This window comes from Leptopilina heterotoma, unplaced genomic scaffold (genome assembly GCF_015476425.1).
Source record: "Leptopilina heterotoma isolate Lh14 unplaced genomic scaffold, ASM1547642v1 Lhet_36, whole genome shotgun sequence".
Lineage (NCBI taxonomy): Eukaryota > Metazoa > Arthropoda > Insecta > Hymenoptera > Figitidae > Leptopilina > Leptopilina heterotoma.
In genome coordinates, this window is record NW_025111040.1 from 1,474,980 (window position 1) to 1,498,166 (window position 23,187).

At 26.6% G+C, this 23,187-nt stretch overlaps 1 protein-coding gene and 1 long non-coding RNA gene across 2 annotated transcripts in view; both read left to right on the top strand.

Moving 5' to 3' along the window:
• Window positions 1–23,187, top strand: part of LOC122505580 (Down syndrome cell adhesion molecule-like protein Dscam2) — a 359,000-nt gene that overhangs the window by 40,139 nt on the left and 295,674 nt on the right. The gene's annotated exons all lie outside the window — the stretch shown is intronic.
• Window positions 16,993–18,402, top strand: LOC122505596. Its single transcript, XR_006301929.1, has 2 exons — window positions 16,993–17,276; window positions 18,110–18,402. It is a non-coding gene; the product is annotated as an uncharacterized LOC122505596 (long non-coding RNA).

Below are 23,187 nucleotides of genomic sequence, written 5' to 3' on the forward strand. Positions count from 1 at the left end.
AAATTATAATATTTATTACAGTTTCTAATTCTTTTTATCTTTTATGGTAATTTATTTATATTGTGATACATTGCATTAAATTATATTTCATTACATAATGTTGCCTTTTGTTACGTAAAATTATAATCAGTTACGAATATTCAAATTTGAATTACACTATTTTTTCGTATTTTTATTTATTTATTTACAAAGAAATGAAATAATAGGAAATAAAAATAATAGGATTTATAGAAACCTTTTATAGTAAAATTATTAATGTAATGGGAAATGAAAAATGTTTTTAAAACTAATTGACGAGTGTTTAATTAATTAAATAAAAAATGAAATTACAGAGATGTTACATGATAAAGAGACTTAATAGCACTTTGATATCTAAAGATCGATCGTGTGGGAAGCAGATTTTTTTTCCATGTTTTTGTGTTTTAGTTGAGGCATTGCAATCAAGATAAAATCCGGATATGACACGAATCTCAGCGTGGAAAGCAATTTTGATCGCGCGTGAATGTATACACAGTTTGCAGTTTAGTCAAGGACTGATATGCAATTATTCTTAAAAAATGTTCACAGTCATTGTCCCTTTTTGGCTATCTGTTTATCAATTTTTTTTTTATTTGTTTTATTTTTGTTAATAATTTTTCCGTGACCTGGAGATATATACAAAAGTGAGATTATTCCTTTGATAACATCATTGTTTTTATACTTTAAAATTATAAAAGTAATTTTTTAATTAAATTCGCACAGCAACAGTTTATGTTTAGGAAAAAAGTTTGTAATAATCATTTTCTCCTTTTTTGGAAATTAATTTGATGGAAGATTTTTATTTTCGCGTAGACTTTTTTTTACAATGAGTGAGTAAAAGATGTTTTTTTTTAATATTATATCGTTTATTTTAGAAAATAAATATAAATTTTTGAAAGCGCGTGTGTGTGAAAGATTTGATTGTAAATTTGTGGAAAAAAGTTATTTTGCAAGGAATCAGGTAGTTTTCAAAAGTTTTGCTGATGTATACGATTTGATGTGAAGTTTGATAAAATTGAATCAGCGAAATCCCATTTCAAAGTCCTATATTGGGGTTAAATTTCGCGTTTCGTGAAAAATCACTTTTTTGCCTTGAGTTTCACACATGATAAAATTGCATGGGGAAACGTGAGGAAAATAACTTAAGACAGAACCTTTTAAATTTTTTATATATTATTTCCTTTCCTTAGTATCTATATATATCTATATAGAGTGTATTAAATTTTTAAGACATTTTTTTCTTATAAAAAAGAAACAAAATTTTTTCCTTATTTTGAATATTTTGATATAAAAATAATTTAATTTATAATGAATTGGTCAGGGAAATCAGGGAAAAATCAGGGATTTTTCTTAAAAGTACTGGAAAAAATTCAATTTTTAAAATTCATAAGAAAATTTGTTTTTCTATTTCTGACAATAATTTTTTTTTAAATAACTTAATGCTTGAAGAAATATCACAAAATTATTACTTATAAATTATTTAATAAATAATTTTATTTAAATATTTCAAAATTAATTGAATTTTAAAAGAGTTGTGTTTGCTATTTTTATTAATAGATGAACTTCAAAAGGTTCAATTTGAAATTTTATAGAGTTTCAATTTTGAATGAATTTACTTAGAAATTTTAAAGATAGATTTTTGGAAAATTTTAATAATTCAATTTTTTCTGAAATTAAGCAGTTAAATTTTTTTTAATACATATTTAAATATCTATTAAAAATAATGGATTTATAGGAGAATTTTAATTGAAAACACTAAATTTTAACACAATTATGTTCAACAATTTTTAAAAATACTCGTCAAATTTCAATTATCTGTATAAATAAGAAAATTCTTCTCCAAAATTCAATTATTTTCAAAAATTGTAATATAATTCTTTGCAAAATTTCAATTATTTGAAAAATTTTTTTTCAATTCTACGCAAACTTTAATAATTATTTTCTAATTAATAAAAATTACACAGGTATTCAATTATTTACAAATTTGATATTTTCTTCTCAATAATTCCATTATTTGCATAAGTAAGATTTTTTCACATGAATTCAATTATTTTCATAAGTAATAAATGTTTTTTTAAATTCAATTATTTGCATAAATAATAAAACTCATCTCATAATTTCAACTATTTTTAGTATAATTTTAATCAAATTCTTCGAAAAATGTAAATATTCTTAAAATTTTTATTAAAATTCGTCGAAAGAATTTAATTATTTGAAAATTTGTTGATAAAATTTTTAAAGTGAATTCAATTTATAATAATTTAAAATTTATAATTTAATTCTCGTAGAAATTTCTAATAAAAATTGATTTAAAAATGAATTTTAATTAAAATTTTAAATAATAAAATTGAATATTAAAAGCATTATAACGTGACTTTTTAGAAATAATTAAATTTTGAAAAGGTTTCAAATTAAAATTTTTGAAAATAGAAATTTTTCATACCTATTTAAAAAATGACTAAAGATTTAGGATTTTTTCATTTTCTGAAAATTTTAAATATCCTGACACTAAATATTCTATGTACATAAGAGTTGAAAAAGTATTGGAAAATAAAACAAGTTCAATATTGGGGAGAGCAATAATAAAATTTGAATTCCCAGGATGATAATTATTTTTTCATCCTTTTCTACTTTTTTTTTTTTTATTTTAAACAATCCCTGTTTCCGTTATTTGTGCCAGGAGGAATACAAACAAGAGTTTCGATCGGGGTCGAATGTACAAGTGTACAGTATGTATTATTTTTGGAGCACGCGCGCAAGTTGCGCAGGTCACGGTTGACAATGGGTCGTTACGTATTTTTTCTCTCGCTTTTTTTAGACCAGAAAAGTGCGACTGGGGATTATTACGAGACTCACGGGATGGACCAAATGTGCACGGGGTATAATACGGCAAATTGCTGACCGATTTATACAATCGTTAAATCACGTGATCACGTGGTCACTGGTCGTCCTTTTGTAAAATAAAAATCCACATTTCTTATTTTAATGTCCTTTCTTTTTTTTTCAAAAAGTTGTTCAATTGAAAATTTCGATTTAATGCGAAAAATTTAGTTAAATAAAAGTTCTGTTAAAATGAGATTTTTTTGTCGAATGAAATAAAAATAAAATTTTTGTTAAATAACGTTTCTATTTGAACGGAGTTTTATTATTTAATATGAGTACATGTACTTTATCAAATATTCATTAAATGGCTTTTATTTGAACAAATTTTTTTATGAAGCAGAATATTTTCATTTATTTTGACTAGACAATTTAAAAAAATTTTTTTTTATCTTGATTTTTCATTTTAAAAAAGTTTATATTTGAGTACAATTGAATAGTGAATTTTCAAAAGGGCTTAACTAAAGAAAGAAAAAGTCTCATTTTTACACGACAATTGATAGTGAAAATGTCTGCCCTTTTCGAAATTTACGATTCTATTGTTTTAAAGAATTTTTTGGTAAATAAATTTTTAGTAAATTGTTTGAATTTTTATAAATAGTGTGCACAGACAGGACGTAATTTTACTGCAAACTTGATGCAAGATTACATGCAATCTAGATATTTTGTTAAATACAGAGAAATTTTGCAAAATGAGAATTCAGTTGAATATAAATTCTTTGTTATGGAAATTTGGATTAACTTATAAATTCCTTTCAAAGTTCTATTATAAAAAATGCGAACATTTTAATTTCGTCTTGTTTCTTAACATAAAAAAATTGCTAAGAAAATCCTTTGAAGGTAGCTATGTTTCAAACAAAATAAATTCACAGAAGAATTGATAAAACCTTTTTACCTTCTTGGAATTCGAAATGACAGGGAAATACATTAGCATCGAAATACAACTTGTCTTTGAACTGCATTCGAAATCAATGGATGTTTCGTGGGAGTTGAATTTTATTATATCGATCGCAAGAGATGCAAAATTTTTTTTTTTAATTTTGAAATTTCTACATTGGAAAAAAATTATTTGATTCAAATAAATGATTTGTTGCCTATTATCAAATAAATATATATACTTGAATCAAATATAGTTTTCGTTTAAATCAAATAAAAATTTACTTTAATGAAGTAATTATTATTTAAATCAATTAAACGGTATTTGGACCAAATATTGAAATTATTGGTTCTAATACAATTTATCTGATTAAAATAAAAATCATTTGATTCAAGTAAACATGTATTTGATAAAAGTTCGTTATTTGAATCATAAATTTTTTTTCAGTGTTAAAATTGTTATTTAGAAAAATTTTGTTTTAAATCATTATTTTGATCAGTGTTGCATAGAATTATTATTATTATTGATTCATTCTAAAAAAATTCCTTAGGATAATTATTTTTCATAAAAACAATTAAAAAATAAAAAGAGAGAAATAATAAAAGTTTCGTGAAATTAAACTTTAATAAAACTTTGAAAATTGCATGAATGCTTTTTATTTCTACTTTTGGCTCTCGGGCATCATAATTCCGACACCGAGAAAAGCAATGTATTCTGTAGTGAAATAACTCTCTTGCATCTCTCGCGTATATGAAAAAGACCCGAAGTAACCTATGAATACAATAATTAAAGAAAAAAAATTCCAAATAAAATTTTTCGTCTCTTGCAAATAATATGTGACAATTTTTTTTTGTTCTTGTTTTTGTCGCTACACTAACAAATAAGATTTTTTAATGAACACGCGTCTAGAAAAAATCCATTCTTTACATATGGATATAAAAAGGAGAGGAGGGATATTGTAGTCGCAAAAATTATTATTGCAATTTTTGTTGAAAGTTTAATGTATCAAAAAATTAATTTTTTATAATTTTATAATAAAATTGTTTTTTGTTACCGTCGATTTTAATTGGATTTGGTTATTTTTCAATTTAAAGATAATTTCCTTTTTTCTTTGATAAAATATTTATAATTGAAAACAAATTATAAATTTACTCATTATTTTCTCGAGATTAATTACGTAACGAAGGTAAAAAATTAATTTTACAAAAATATATTTCATTCAATAAATCGATTAATATTGTTCATTGATATTATAGGGAATATTTTGAAATTAATGTGGGTAAAAAGTTGTCTCGTGACTGAGAAATTGACACACGGCACGTGAATGAATGAAAGTGAAAATCTGTGTTGCTGTATGAGGTATAATGCTAGCCATTACCGCTTATAGAAGGCACTTAGCCCTTGTTACTAGAGTCAACGAGCCATAAGCGAACTGGTGCTTGCGCTATTGACTGCGCTAAGGGACCTAATCCACGTCCCTGAGATTAAAGTCTGACTTTTCTGCTATATCTTACACTGAAATGCACCCCGTGTGGTTTTTATATTCTTTTGGGAAATATAGTCGTTACTTTAAAATTACTTCATGTACAAACTTTCAACTCGAGTATAATCGACACATTGAGATAAATGGCGCTGTAGGGTTATAAAATTTAGATAACGTGATTTTATTTTTTTCGTTTATTTTCTCTTTATTTTTTGTATTCATTTTCCTTGATTTTTTATGTGTATTTTTAGTTTTATCTACTTTTTTTTTTAATGTTTATAGCGTCAAATGGGGCAAGTATTAACTATGGGGTAATATATAGTAACTCGATTGTAAATTTTGATTCAGAACGTTTATTATCGCCGTTTTTTTTGTTCGATCTTTGTGAATCAAAAATGAAAAAAAACTGGTCTTATTATAAAGATCGGACTAGAAAAACGTCGATAATAAACATCCTGTATCAAATAATAAACATCGAATCAAAATTTAAAGTCCTGTTATTTATTACACCACTATTGTTAATATTGCCCCAGTTAACGGTATTTTTTCGCTCAAAAATTAAGTTTTGATCTTCTGCTGATTATTGGCTGTGGTTACTTTTAAGGAATTGTGAGTTAAATTAATTTTGATGACCCGGATATTAATTGGAATTGTTCTAGTAATAGTCTAGGATCAGGAAAAAATTTTTGACAAATAATTGTTAGTAAACAGAAGATAAAGTTTGCTCAAAAAATAATTTTTCATCTTCTGCTGATTATCGGCTGTGGTTACTTTTTATGAATTGTGAGTTAAATTAATTTTGATGACCTCGATATTAATTGGAATGGTTCTAGTAATAGTCTAGGATCAGGAAAAAATTTTTGACAAATAATTGTTAGTAAACAGAAGATAAAGTTCGCTCAAAAAATAATTTTTCATCTTCTGCTGATTATCGGCTGTGGTTACTTTTTATGAATTGTGAATTAAATTAATTTTGATGACCAAGATATTAATTGGAATTGTTCTAGCAATAGTTGAGGACCAGAAAAAATTTTGTGACCAAGAATTGTTAGCAAACAAAATATAAAATTCGCGCAAAAAATAATTTTTTATCTTCTGCTGATTATCGGCTGAGGTTACTTTTTATGAATTGTGAGTTAAATTAATTTTGATGACCCGGATATTAATTGGAATTGTTCTAGCATTAGTTTAGGACCAGAAAAAATTTTGTAACCAAGAATTGTTAGCAAACAAAATATAAAATTCGCGCAAAAAATAATTTTTTATCTTCTGCTGATTATCGGCTGAGGTTACTTTCTATGAATTGTGAGTTAAATTAATTTTAATTACCCAGATATTAATTGGAATTGTTGTAGCAATGGTTTAGGACCAGTAAAAAATTTTTTTACTAACAATAGTTGTTAAACAAAAATACAGTTTGCACAAAAATTAATTTTCCATCTTCTGCTGGTTATCGGCTGTAGTTACTTTTTAGGAATTAAATTAATTTTGATGAGCTAGATATTAATTGGAACTGTTCTAGCATCAGTTTCGGACCAGTAAAAAATTTGTTGACTAACAATAGTTAGTAAACAGAAGATAAATTTCGCTCAAAAATGAAGTTTTCATCTTCTGCTGATTATCGGCTGCGGTCACTTTTTATAAATTGTGAATTAAATTAATTTTGATGACCTAGATATTAATTGGAAAAATTATTACACAATTGAACCAGTATTTTTCCAATTTTCTGTAATGAGATGTAGTGGGTACTAAGATTTTAAATCTCTGCTTTTAAAATATAAAATATTCGATTAGGATTAATATTTAGGATTATTATATTGGGATTATTACTTGTTAAACTTAAAAGATAATAATTTAATTACTGATTAAACATTGTTACCCAAGTTTGACCTAATATATAATGAAGCTTGATAGTCTGTGCTGCAATTGATATAACAATTACTTAGTGATTACTGTCATTAAATAGTAAACATTATCATTTTCCATCTTTGACCAACAAAACTGGTTAGATATTGGTTCAATCGTGGACAACTCTTTTTCTTAAAATTTGCACTATTTTTCTAATGAAATTGGACAAATATTGATTCAATTTTGTCTGAATCGTGGCTAATGAGTTACAGTATTCAGTTTTCTTAAGACTATCTAATTGATCAAATTTATACCATTCAAAAGTTGATCAAAATGATGACAAAAATTTGGATCAATTTATGATTTAATCCATATTTTTGGCGTCATAATTCGCTGCAATTTGGTAGGTACTTTTTAGTCAACAGTGATGTAATTATAAAAAGTAGAGTACTGTTTGTTACACTTGGACAAACACTGGACCAATTTAATTCGAATGGTAAATTTTACACCGCAATAAAAATGTAATTAATCTCTCTTTTCAATGGAATGTAATAATTGACATTTACGATGAATTTTAATATAAAGAAATAATAGCAGGTGAAAAGATTGTTGGGGCTACGGCATGGCACCTGAAGGTAATTTCCAATAATCGTTATACTGCATGTCATATTTCCCATGATAGATATACCATAGTTCGCATTGAATTACAGTAAGATAAGCGATAATGGCTAATAACTAATATAGCCGTTGGCCTCACGGAGTAGTAGTAATCTTTTAAAAGTGATTGGGAATACATCTCACGATATCTCGAAAATAATAGTCCTCCTTTCTCTCCTTTTTCCCTTCGCTCTTATTTTCTTTGCGATATAATTTCCTTAAATTTACGTATCGAACAAATATAATGGACTTTTATTGAATGTTTTACGTTTATGCGGACGCGGAGAATATATAGGTGTATTTTTTCTTCTTTTTGTTATGTAAGGTGTTCTTGCATAATATATACACATACATTGTATACATATATGTACTTAATGTACTCTTGCATTATGATAGGTACATCCACTCCAACGAGAAATTGAGTTTATCAATCTCTTTTCAAGTGAAGTCTGCCTTCTGTCCTGTGTCTATTTATCTTCCTATCTATCTCCAATCTTTTATGATATCGAGTATCTCTGTGTGAGCAATTTGTCACGCTTCACCTATAAGACGCCTGCCTTTGTGAGAAAGTGTGTTTGTATATTGTGCAAAAAATTGATGGAACTTAAATTCGAGACAATATTTCTGCATATATCTATATCCATAGCGTTGATAAAATATTGGGAAGTTGTTTTGGATTTACGTGTCAATATACGATCAAAAATATTCTTAAATTAAAAATAAATCTTTGCAATATTTTCTTCTTTATTTTATGCTGGCGAAACAATTTGCGCGTTAAAGCTAAAAAAATTCAATTTCGGAGAAATTAAAATTGAAGAAATTCAATTATTTTCAAAAGTAATAAAATTCTTCTCATAAAATTCAATTATATTCAAAATTTAAAAAAAATCCTTGTCAAAATCTCAATAATCTTTATAAATAACAAAATTCTTCCCCAAAGTTGAATTATTTTCAAAAATTTGTCTCATTTCAATGATTTTCAATATCTAGAATTTTAATAAAATTTTCCAAAAAGAATTTAATTATTAATAATAATAAAGTACATGTTCCGGTAATCTGTTCGCAGTTTGAAGTTAGTTGTTCTAATTTTCATAAATAATAAGTTTGAAAATTATTTTCATCAATATAAAAATTTCTTATGAGAATTCAATTATTTTCATTAATAATAAAATTCTTCGCACACTTAAAGAAAAATTTTATTTAAAACAAATAAAATTTATTAGAAACAAATATAAAATGTCTATAGTTGGTTCAGAGTCAAATACTTTTTTCTGAGTTCAGGGATTTAATTATTTTCAATACAATTTTAATAAAATTTCTCGAAAGAATTTAGTTATTTTTAAAATTCAAATAAAATTCAAAACATTTAAAAAGAAAAAATTAGAAAACAAAAAAGAAAATAAAGACAATAAACTTTAAACTGCAAACAGACATCCGGAATACAAATTTTTTTAGACAATTCACAATATATTGGAGAGCAATTTTTTTAATGCTACATAAAGAAAATTATTTTCCTCTTTCTGTAGAGGAAGTTATCAACTATTTTTAAAATTAACAAAAGATAGTGAAAACAATAAAGGAAAAAATTAAAATTTAATAAAAAATTATATTTGTCTCATAGTGTCGACTTACAATGAGATCATTAAAAAATTAGACAGGACTCTTGTAATTTTAAAATGAAATTTGTAAATAAATGTGACAATAGAATAATTGTATTTGTGTAAAAAAGAGGTTAAGAAGTTGATTAAATTTGGAAGGTCAGAATAAGAAATAAAAGTAAATGATTAAATTAAGCAAATTTGAAGACTGCGGTTACTGTTAGTTTGGAAAAAAGTATGTAGTAGTAACAACGTGTTTCCACTTTTTGATTCGAAGGAAAATGTGTTTGTGAGAAAATTAGGGATCCTTGAAAGTGAGTGATTCAGTAAATTGTGTTTAGATAGGAAAGTGAGTTCAAACTGGCCTTTCACTATATGCAGTTTATTTTTCGGGTCACTGGATTTCCCAATTTATATTGTGTCCCTCTTTGTCCTTTAAGATAACACATCCTTTATAAATGTTTTTACAAATTCTCCCAGATGCGGATAATTTTCTATTTTATTACCTACTTTAAAAAACTCTTATAAATATTTCACTGAAAAATAAAATTCATTTGATTCAAATAACCGATTTTATTATCAAATAAATATTTACTTGAATCATAATTTTTATTTGAGTCAATTAAATGGTTCATATTTGCTTCAAATACTGAAATTATTGGTTTAAATACAATAATTTATTTTTTATTCAAGTGAATATTTATTCTCTCTAAATTTTAGATTTTTAAAAATATTTACTAATTTGAATTAGTGACTGACTTTTTGCTTTTGAATTAGGAAATTTCACTAAAAAATAGTATTTTCTACTAATTTATTAGTAAAATTTATTAATTCAGTAAGTCACTAATTCAAATTGATATTATAAAAAATTCTGATTTGTAAAACAGCAAAAAAAAAAAAAAATTACAAAAGTTTTAAAAGAAATTTTTTTATAAAAAATGTGGAATTAGAAAAAAAAATTAAATTAAATTTTAAAAAATGTAGAATCAGAAAAAATTCTCTTTTAGCATATACTTTGATAATTGTTTTCTCTCATTGAATTAAAGTCATCAACGAGAGATGATTTCTCAAACTATTTCTTTTGAGAAATAGAATTTAATTCCATTTTTCATCATTTAATTTCAATTTACTTTCTCCTTGATCTAGACCTTCTTCAATAATTGAATATGTGAAGAACTGATGTAAAATTTTGTTGCCACGAGAATTGAGATATAAAAATATGAGTTGGAAAAATAATTTGTTTTTTAATTAATTTAATAATTATTTGTAAAACTATTAACCGGCTTTATCGGAATTAGAACTTTGAAAAAATACTTTGCAATAAGTTTTTTGACAAGTGATAAATTTTCAATAAATATTAATCGTCTTTCCTTAAAATTCTTTACTCTGGAGTTCTTAGGGTCTCTGAATTATACAAATCTGTAATTAGTTATTCAAATTGAATCCAATATAACAGACGATTTTTTTATTTGCTTTAATTAGTTATAGTTTTCAAACATTAAGAATTCCAGATTTGGAAAAATAGAAATTGGATTAAAATTAAGAAAATTACGTGTCTTATTAATTAAACGTTTTCTAATTACTTCATTTGTTAGTTTTAAATTTTCTGTTACAATATATGCAAAAAAGTATTGTGCGGTCGTTGGTTTAATTTAAAAAAAAGGTAAAAAAAAAAAAAATTAATAAGTACGCTATATTGGCTTCATCAAACAATTTCAGCTATATGCAGTTTCAAAATATTGCCTTTTTATGCAAACAAAAGCGTAAAAGAAAAATCTCGGTAAAATGTTTCATGCAATTTTCAACGTGGTAGTTGATAGGTTTCCATTTAATTTGCAGTATGGGTGTGCGGGTGGAAAAAAAAGGTCCAAAAAATAAAGTGAAAAGAAAAAAAAACAAAAATGAAATCAATGGACTCAGGAAAAAATCGGAAACCAATAATTATTCGGTACGCAGACAGTCGTAGTATACAAATGTGAACAATATTTCAAAGTAATGTCAAATGCAGGTAAAGAGAGATATTACTGGGCCGATTGCTTTCTTTAATTGGTCGTTATTTATACGACAAATCACGCAGTAGTACAAGCACGTTCGGTCAGACCAAGTAGAAATAGATTCATATCCAGACACCCTCTTTTTTATATACCAAATGAATTTTTTTTTATTGTTTTCTAATTTTTAATTCTCTCCGTTATAGAATTGTCACTTCATTAAATATTTTTGCCATGAGACTTTTAAAGGGAATTTAAATAAATTTACACTGGAAAAAAGTTTATTGAATTCAAATAATCGATTATTTTTCTATTATCAAATAAATATTTACTTGAATCAAACAATTTCTATTTGCGTCAATTAAATTGTATTTGAATCAATAATTTCAATATTTGAAGCAAATACTATTTAATTGGCTTAAATAAAAATTAATTAATACAAATAAAAGTTATTTGATTCAAGTCAATATTTATTTCATTCAAGTAAATATTTATTTCATCCAAGTAAATATTTATTTGATAATTGAAAAGTTATCGTTTATTTGTATAGGAATAATTTTTATTTAAGTCAATTAAATATTTGCTTTAATTTTCTGTACTGAAATTAATAATTGAAATAAAATTTATTTGATTCAAATAAAAATGATTTGATTCAAGCATATATTTATTTGATTCATCTAAATATTTATTTGATAATAGACAAGTACTCACTTATTTGTATCAAGTGCTTTTTAATTAAGTTAATTAAATGGTATTTATAAAAAATATAATCTGATATAAATTTAAATAAAATTTATTTGATTCATGTAAATATTTATTTAGATAACAGACAAGTAATAATTTATTTGTATCGAAGAATAGTCAGTCAATTTGACTAATAAATTAGTAGAAATGACTATTTATGAGTGAAATTTACTAATTCAAAAGCAAAAAGTCAGTCTCTAATTGAAATTAGTAAAGATTTTTACTAATTGATATTTAGAGAGAAAAAAATTTAGAAATATATCATTAATTTTTTTTAAGGAAGATGGAAAAAAGATTAAATAATTTAATTGATAATGTTTGTTAACATCGTTGCATGAAAGAATAAATGAGAAAATATTCTCACTTTTTATAATGCAATAAAGATTTGCGAAAATAAAAAAAAGTTCTAATGAATCATCTCTCTCTCTCATTTTTCTCGTCGATTATAAACAGTTAAGATAGAATCAGAATTACTTTTCTGCTTTTCAAAGTGACCTTGATGGTAACACTTTGTTCCTCTTTTGAGACGACGAGTGACATGATTTTCGCAACGTATCTTCGCATAAGTATTACGGCCTCGTCGTCTTCTATTTCTTGATGATATCTAAGTTGCATTATTCTGCGTGTGACCCCGCATGGGCGTGTTTTTCCAAAGAGTTGCGAACTATTCGAAGGGCACTTTTCATTTTGTTTGTTTAAATTTCAATTCATTAATTATATTATTATTTATAGACACAAAATTGTAATTTTTTGGTAGTAATAATTTTTAGAGTGAATCAGAGTATTCTTAAGGCTCAGGGAAAAAGTCAAAATTTTTCTGGGAAAATCAGGGAAAAGTAAGGGAAAAACAATATTAATGTTTTGTGGCGACACCGAATTTTATTTTGTGTAATTTTTTTGTCACCTTTTTGTAATCATTTTTAATGATATTAAATAAAAAATAATATTTTTGTCAATGTGAAAATTAATTATTTTGTAAAAAATAATTGTCTCAATGCCTAGAGGTAAATTTATAAAAATTAAAAATATGTGTGAAAATCACTGTAATGAAATTTCGAAAATATTGAACCTAATTATGCGGGCTACTCTAAATAACGAGGTTTGATTAGCTATATATATGGTGATCAGGAATATACTGTGATTTGATTTTTGATTAGATTACAGTCGAATGTAATTTCATTAGTTCATCTGACCCCTTTTCCGCGTCATATATAACACCGTGAGAGTGCCATGTTCCACGCTTTATTTGAGATACATGTTTCGTATTTAATTAATTGCTGTAGAGCATGTAGTATAATTTAATTATATTGACACCTGAAACGCTTCACTTAAATTAGATATAACGTGTGTCACATTATACTCAACGCTTAAGCAACAAAAAAAAAAAACAAATATTTATTTTATTCACGCAGAAAAAAAGTCCGAGTTGTACGCTATTGCTATTCATTTTGAACTACTGCAAAACAAAAATGAACCTCGTAGGTGGCGCACGTTCTATGTCGTTTAGCGCATTGATTCATTTTTAGCTGCAGCAAAAATGTGCTACTCAGATTTTTTGTGCTTATATATTCTGGAATTAAATTGCTTGTAATATTTTGGATAAATGCTTGCCTTGTAATATTGATAAAATGTTTATTTACTATTGAAAAAATTCTTTTTTCTCGTATGATCTTCTACATTTCACTTATCAGATTCACTCTAGAAATTGTTTGATTATTTAAAAATCGATTATTTACGGTCGGAATTCTATTGGAATCCTGTAGGAAAGAGGACGGTCTGTTTGTACTATTAAACATAATTTTTACATCATTTTAGAAATTCCTCTGAATATAAATTTTATTTAATAAAAATTTAATTAAAGTATCTATTTTATTAATATTTTAATATTAATAAATAATTTATTAATTATTATTATTTATTATTATTAAGAGATTAATTATTATTAATATTCTTATTATATAATTAATAATAATATTAAGTTTGGTTAAATAAAATCCATTTAACAATTTGGTTAATTAAAAGCCGAATAAAATTTTAGTTTCATAAAAACCAATTAAAAATTTGATTAATCCAAATAAAAATGTGGTTAAAAAAACAAATATAAATTTGGTTAAACAAAAATAAACATCTCGTTTTAAATAATAAAAGCTTAAAGAAACACGATAATTTTTTGTTTCGCAAATATTAAATCAATTCTATATAAAATTAATGGTTTGGAATAGAAAACATTTATGCTATAGATTAAATGTTTATGCTCGCGAGCATATGAATAAAAATATAATATATAATCGAAATCTGCGAGAGGTGGAGAACACAATGTATTGTTCGTATAAAATAAATCGAATAATATACTGTACGCGAGATTTAAAGGAAGTTATATGGTGGTGGTTTAATGTTGAATTTGTGTTGATATCGAAAGAAGAAATAGGCGGGGATGCAAGAAGAAAGGCAGAGGTATAAAAGACGATCGGACCTCGTTGTGGGGCATCAAACACACTTTATCATGAAGGTACGTAAACATTGTGCACGGTTTCTTAGAAAAGTGGATTTTAATATTTCTGTTTAAAAAAACAAACATTGTACATATTTATATTTGTTTTATGTACCTACACTAGTATTATTTATTTTAATAAAATTTTCAAATAAAGTTCAACGTCTTTTTATATATATATATACTGTTTGCGGATTTTCGGCGAAATGGTTTATCAGTGAATTTCTCGTTTTAGGTGTTCGTGCTCGCGATTACATTGGCGATTGCCGCAACTGCATATGGTAATTATTACCCTATTATATTTTATACGATGTAATATATTTATTACTGTGATTATTCGGTTTGTAAAGTGTGTAATACAAAAATTGTTAACGTAGTTTTCATACTTTTTTTGATGATATACTTTAAACTGAAAACAAAATTTATTTGATTCAAATAATCGATTACTTGTCTTTTGTTAAATAAATATTTACTTGAATCAAATAATTTTTAGTTAAATCAAGTAAATTTTATATTTGCTACAAATAATGAAATTATTGGTTCAAATTTATTTGATTTAAATAAAAATTATTTCATTGAAGTAATTTTTTTTTTGATAATACACAAGTAATTAGTTATTTGAATAAAAAAAATATTTTTTTCAGTGTACACTGTAACAAATTTTTGGGAGTTAATGGTATTTGGAGTTAGGAATAATGTTAATTATTTATTAACTTCCTCGTGAGTTATTTCGAAATTAAATGTAGTCAAGAAGTTAATGGATGGGAGTAAAATTTTAACTCTTTAAATTTTACTTTCTTTGTTTCAATTATTTTTCAAAATTTAATTTTTATTTAATCCAAAATTTTTTTAACATTTTCGAAATTTTATTTTGAGAAAAAAATAAAATTTTGGAAAATTTTACCGGTGCCTTCCCTTAAGTTTTTAATTTTTAACATTTTAAACATTTAAAAGTTGCATTTTAATAAAAATTATAATTTTTTGTCAATAAAAAATATTTTTTATTAAATTTTAGGTTATGTTACCTAAATTGTTTCTTATTGACAGAAAATTGTAATTTTTATTAAAAAATTCTTTCTTTAGAGTTATATTTAAAAAAAAATTTTTCTTTGATTCAAATAAATGATTACTCATCAATTATCAAATAAATATTTATTTGTAATATTTAATAGTTTAAAAAAAGAATAAATCAATGTTTTTTATTTAATCAATTAAAACTAAAAGATATTTGTTTAAAAAAAAATGATATCCAATTTTAAAAAATTATTTTGTTTAGTTTGATTTGTTTCTAAAATTGTTATTTATTAAGAGCAGTATTTTAAATTATAAGGAGAATTTGACTAAACTATTTTTTTTAAATGAAGTTTGAAGCATTTTTGTTTTTTTGTTTTGAATTGAGAGTTTTTATTACAGTTTTGGAGAATTTGAAAAGAACATTTTTTTGGCTACGTTCACTGTGAAAAAAGAGTTAAAATTTAACTCCTTCAGGAAATGTAATTGCAAAACAACTCCCATGGGAGTTGATGATAAATTTTTTTTTTGGAGTAGATTTTTAATTCGAAAAACCTTGCATCTAACTATCGCGGTGTCATTTACTACCTAGATTTTTTAATAGTTTGAAAGCTTCACTACAAAAAAGGAGTTTTATTGTAACTCCAAACGGGATTTTATAAAAGTGAAATTCTTTTGGAGTTGAAGCAAAAGAAGTAAAATTTAAAGAAATAAAATTTTACTCCTCAACATTAACTCCTTCATTAAATATAATTGTCAAATAACTTTGATGGGAGTAATTAATAAACTCATTTGTTTCACTCTATAGAATAACTCTCTTTTGGAGTAGATTTTTAACTCGGAAAATTTTACTCCTTACTCCTGATGCCATTTACTTCAATAATTTTTTAAAGTGTATAGTCTTTTTTTTAGACTTTTCTGTAATTTTGTAATTTTTTTTTTGTAATTATATTTCGTGAAAAAAAATCAATTCAAATTGGAACTGAGGAAATCTTCAAGTGATTGTATGTAATAGGAAGAGTTTTATGAACAAGAAGGGATTCAGCTGAAAGCCGCAAATTGTTTAAATTCAAACGTAATGGGTCTTTAAACTTGTGTATTCAATAATTCATTAGACAATTATGGGATTGAGTGACAGACAGGTGTGAAGTGTTGAGTAACGAGAGAGACTAGTTCTCTGCAAGTTCCCATAAAAAACAAGAGGTATTTACTACTCGTAATTTTTTTACAGGCGGTTACATAAGTAGTGGATGGTCGGGTGGTGGCGGCGGAGGTGGTGGCAGCGGCTGGAAATCTGGTTGGAGTAGCGGCGGCGGAGGTGGCGGTGGATGGAGTGGTGGTGGAGGCGGTTGGAGCGGAGGTGGGGGTGGAGGTGGCTGGAACAGTGGGGGAGGCAAAGTTATTAAAGTTATCACAGTCAGCGGCGGAGGTGGAGGTGGTGGATGGCCAAGTGGAGGCGGAGGTGGCTGGAAATCCGGAGGAGGGGGCGGATGGTCCGGCGGCGGTGGGGGAGGTGGATGGCCCAGCGCCTGGAAATTGGGAGGTGGCGGCGGCGGTAGTGGCTGGTCTAGCGGAGGTGGTGGTGGTGGCTGGTCAAGTGGAGGTGGCGGCGGATGGAAACCAAGTGGAGGATGGAAATCCGGAGGCGGATGGTCCGGAGGCGGTGGGGGTGGCAGTGGTCAGATATATTTTTAATTAACTCTTATTTATTTCTATTTTTCTTTTTTTTTCTATTTATTATAAATTGTAGTTAACTATTCTTATAATTTATTCCTAGAATTATTTTTAATTCTCTTGTTATTTTTTATTATAATTACATTCTCATAAAAAATGGGAAAGTCTTGCTTCAATTAAAAATAATTAAAATTATTTTAATTAATTAAAATACTTCAAAATATTTTGATTAATATTATAGTAAAGTATCTTGCAGTGGAAAGACTATTATTTTTTGTCTAGATTGCATTTTTCACTTGGGTGTTGTTTCCTGCGAAAACGCAGGGATTTTATTGAAAACGTTGTCATTTTTCCGGATAAAACGTAATGAACGTGAGCCCGGGAAATTGGTTTACGATCGTGTCAAGTCATTGCAATTAATTTTGCACCGCTTCGATGAAAAAATGAAAATTTTCTCTAAACCTGTTAAATCAGTCATTTGTTTCATAATCCAATTACCGAAACTGTAACTTTGGATAATCTGCTCTTCAGGAAGTCAGTTTTATATTTAAATTTATGAAATTTTTTTATTTTCAATTCAATCCAAGTAGAATATCATTTTTTTTTTAATATTTAAGTAGAATTAAATTGAAAATGAGAATAAGCTTTGGTAATTGAAAAATACAAAAATTAATAGTTAAAAAATTAAAATAATTAATTACATCATTTTATAGAAATTATTGTAATTCGATAAATTTTTGTTTTGTAAGTTTTATTATAATATGTATTATAATTAAAACTCTTTATATTTCCGCCATAAACGAATAAAAATAATAAATTGTTTTCTTAATTTTTTAGGATGGTGGTAAAGGAAAAAAGAAAATTCTCTTCGTTTAAGAATGAAAATTTCCCACTTCCAAAAGAAAATTACCAAATGAGAAAAAAAAATTGCATTTCCTTCGATTCAAGAAGAACGTGAAGAAAATCGGAGGTCCTTTTCATTTCATTTGTTTATAAATTAAAATGGCACAAATCGACTGCGAGGTAAATCAAAAGAATGAGAGACGTTGTTATGTGCAGCTGCGTCAATTGTATTATATATTTTTTCACCTAATAAAAACTTTTGCATAGAGGCACAACACCCATTATAAACGGCTATATTTCTATTTTCCCATTCTTGCTCTTTTCCCTCGTCTCTTTTATTCTTTCCCGACATTTTCTGCGACTGGAAGCCAATTTCTCTTTCTCTCCAAGACTTAGCACTGAAATTTTCCCAAAAGAAAACCTATACTCCCCATTGAAAAGTTTCAACGATTCCAAGTTCGCCTCAAGAAACGACAACGACTTCCGAACGACTTTCGATCCACAACCAGGAAGTGATTCCGAAACTTTTCCGGGATCTTAAAGTATTTCGCGGATGTAACTTTCAGCAAAGCGAGGAATCTTAATCGGTTCTCGAATTTTCCTCTGATTAATCTTCTGCGAGAGAAATGATGATAATTGTTTAAGAGAACTTGGAAAAAATATTATTTCAATTACATACTTTTGATTTATATTTTTACATGTTTTTAAAAGAGTAATTAAATTAAAATTTTTTTTCGAATATCGTCAAATGGGGCAATTAGTAGTTTTTCGTTAAATTTTTTATTCATGGTGATCGGACAACAAAAACGTCCATAACAGCGTTGCCGCACAGATCAGGTGAATCAGGGAATTCAGAAAAAAGTAGGGAAAATAGAATTAGTCAGGGCAATCTTAAATAAATGTAGTAGAACATTTTTTGAGTTTCTAATAATTTTGAGAGTGAAACAGAATATTCTTTAGGGCCAGGGAAAATGCAAAATTTTGTCTGGGAATCAGGGAAAAACAAAATTTATTTTTTGTGGCAACTTTGAATAACAAACATCCTAAAACAAAAATTAGTCTTTTTACTTATTACCCCACTGTTCCTAATTAACAATTAATTTTTGTATCCTTTGTCGGTACAAAAATTTGAATGCAACATTCTCTTTATTTTGAAAAAAAATAAAAATATTCCACTTTTAAAGAAAACTATTATTAAATTAGTGAAAATGAATTTAAAATTCTAAGAGTCTTATTCGAATGTAAAGGAGAGTTTGAAATGCTGAATCGAATTTGTTTCCAGAGGCCAGCCAATTTGTACACTTAGACTTGAATGAATGCTCAGAATAGTTTAAGAGCCGCCGATACTAATTGGGCTCTTTAGAATCACGCTTTTGCATTAATGACCAACTCTCCTAGAGATTCATGTTTGACGATGAACCCACACCAGTGTTTGACACAAAAGACATAAATTTGTCAGACGAGTTCTTGTTCATTTTCCAAATCCAAGCGAAAACTTTGAACAGAAAGAAAATGTCAGTTCTCACAGATCCTTGAAACTTCATTCAACTTCTTCGCTTTTTTTCTTCCTTTCTTCAAATAATGTTCACTTCTGCAATACACAGAGACAACTAACAAACTTAATTTACGCTTCAAGTGAAAGGTTCTCTCCTAATAGGTGCAATGTCTTATTCGAAAGTTACAACTTTACAAGAAATAATATAATCTATATGACAAGGAGAAAGAAATTATCACAATATCTTGGAAGAAAAGGGAGGGAGTAATGGAAAAAGAGAGACATATTCTTTAAAAAAAAAAAAAGAAATCGAAATTATTTTCTCTAATCTAATTATTTAGATTATGTCTCATAGCATTATCCATTATCTTATTAAAATAATTAAAATAGTAAATTGCTGGTGTAACTAAATTCACACCATATCAAGATTTGTTCATTTTTTAGTTAAAAAATGAAATCAGTGACCTAATTTTGAGAGATTGATTTTCACTGTGCTTTGACTATGGATCGCCTTCGCATATATTTTATAGTTTGCGATTAAAAATGAATTTCCTGTCACTATATAACGATTGGAGAAAATAAAGAACAAGTATATCAGAGATAACTATTTTCCAATTAGGATCGAAAACTGATGAATCATATACATGTCAAGGTACCAAAAACGTTTTGGGAAAACAATCTGATAAGCATTGTGTATGTTTCAGTGTAACATGAATTTACCGTTGTAAGGGAAAATTTGAATTTCGCTGGTAAAAAAAAAAGCTATATATAATGTTCGGAAATCGAATTTTTAAAAGAGGAAAAAAAATTTTATGATTCAATTAATAGTGACAGGCTTTTTAAAATAACGTTGCTGACAAACAAATAAAATTTTACATTCACAATTTTTAACAATAATAATAATAATAATACTTTTATTGATACTTTTTGTTTTATTGATATTTGCTTTTTATATCTAAATTTGAATTAGTCAAAAATAATTAATTTTGTAGTAAAAAGGAAAAACAATAAAAATCTTGTAAATTAGTTAATAATTATTAACTAATTGAGAGTATGAAAAGTCTAAACTCTAAAGTATAATTATTAGGTGAATATGGTGATGATTTATTAACTTGATAATTATATTTAGTGTTCTATTTTTATTCTTCCATTTTTTAATTTGAAAAATGTACGCTTTGAGTTTAAAATTTGGTGGATTAATGAATGATTTCAGTTGGCAAGAGAAATTTCAAATATGACATATTTTTTTATTGTAAAGCTCCATTCTCTATACGCAGACGAGATTTTCTGGCTTGTCTTTTTAGTGTCCCTTTTTTTAATTATATTTTTTTCCTCTCGCTACTCTGTGGAAATGTGCCATGTAATAAATTATTGTTGCGAGTTCCACGTTCGAATTAGCAGGAATACACGTTTCTTGTATATATGTTTTAGCTTGGAAATGTAGAGCAGAAATATCTTGAGTCACTTCCTGCAAAAAAAAAAAAAAAATGTAAATTCATATTAAAGGGAAAATTTTTGAGAGAGAGGATTTCTACGTTTTCTCTCTTTTTTATCTTCTTCTAAAAAAAATAAATATTCCTTTACTGTATGTAGATTTCGATATAGGGAGTTCAAAAATTTGAGTTTCAAAAATTTGATTTCTGTTCTACAGTACCTATGCAGTTTATTGTATAAAATAAGGTCAGTCAAAAATAAAATTAAAATCTTATTTTTCCTGGCTTCGTACTCATCTACAAAAACCTACTATTTACTACTTTTTTCATAATTTGCTACTATTTGGATACTTTTTCAGACTTATAACACTAAAAGATATCTATACAATTTTAATAAAATTCCAGAAAAGATTTTTGATAAAATTCTTCGCAAACATTCAATTTTTTATATATAATAAAATTTTCACAGGAATTGAATTATTTAAATCATGACTACCAGTTTCTTCATTAGAATTTCACTGATTTTCAATTTTCATGCAATATTGACGCAAATTATTATATTACCAAACGTTGTATTATTTACTTATCGAAAAATGTTGAACGAAGATATTATAAGATCGCTTTTTGAAAATCATGAAATATTCATAACTACTAATTTTCCATGGTGGTGAAATAAGGATTATCTGATATTAACCGTTTAGGTGAGGTGTAATATAATAATAATTACGAGGTGAATCAGCGTTATGTAGGTATATTAAGCTTTAGCAGAAAGTATAGGTTTGAAAAGACGAGAGTTAATTTTCATTATATACAAGCAGGCAAGGGGTGACTGTGTGTAATATTCTTTATAACCACAATGGTTATACCTCGAACCACTTTAAATCAACACATGTCTAATTACGTTAAAGCGGTTAGGGCGAGTGTGTCCCTACGTGATAGTAGTTGACACACCCACGTTCATACTCACGTACACACAGTCATAATCTGTTTGCATGGCACGCAAAAGCGTTGGAACGGATATTTCCTACAATTCTATTCCGACTAACAACCATCGATGACGACGAGCAATTAAATTAGCGCGGATTACGAAATACGCGCTAGAGTGTGCGAAATGAACGATTTGCATGGCGTGGAGGGGGGTTGTAGGGCACACAGAGAAACACGCTGGATTTGTAGGGAATATGGTGTGAGATCGCATATAAATTTGAGGCAACCAGCAGCGATGTTTCAAATACATCTGTGCAGTGTGATATCATACTCCCTCTCTCTCTGTCTCTCTTTTCTGTAGTACCCAACCTAGGAGTTGCGTTTATCCCCACCATTTGCTAGTCGGTACAAATCGACCTGACACTCTGTCGTCAATTAAGGTAATTCCACAGTACCATGAGTGTAGTAATGTATTTCTAATTGCTTCTAATTGCAGAGTAATTATAGATTTTCCTTTATCAAGAAATACGGTTTTCTTTCATATCAAGCATATGTTTCCAACAGTGCAACTGTTATGCAATTTGTAATTAACTTTTAGGCAAATAATCAGAGTGTATGATTGTAGATATAAACACTCAGGGTTTCCACAGGTTAGGGAATTCATATTTGTAAAAAATTAGTAAAATTTACTTCGAACGAAACCAAATATATTCCGAAAGTAGTAAAAGTTACCAGAAATGTTTTACTATAAAAGTATAGTAAATGTTACTTTGTATTTTTCTCCGTGTGAATTTTGGTGTAATTTGTTTGCCTTATAAACTAGGAAAGTACCTCTAATTTTCATAAATAGATGAACTTCAAAAGGTTGTAAAAATTCAATTATGTTCAAAATTTTTTTTAAAATTCTCATCTAAATTTCAATTATCTTTACCTATAAATAATGAATCTCTTCTCCAAAATTTAATTATTTTTAAAAATTTACAAAACAATTCTCGTCAAAATTTCAATTATATCTTTATAAATAATAAAATTCTTCTCCGAAATTCATCATTTTCAAAAATTTTAATAAAATTCTTGGCAAAATTTAAATTATTTGCAAACATTTCTCTCGATTCAATGATTTTTAATATTTGCTATTTTAATAAAATTTTCCAAAAGAATCCAATTATTTAAAAATTTTTTAATAAAATTCAACGCAAACATTTATTTTCATAAAT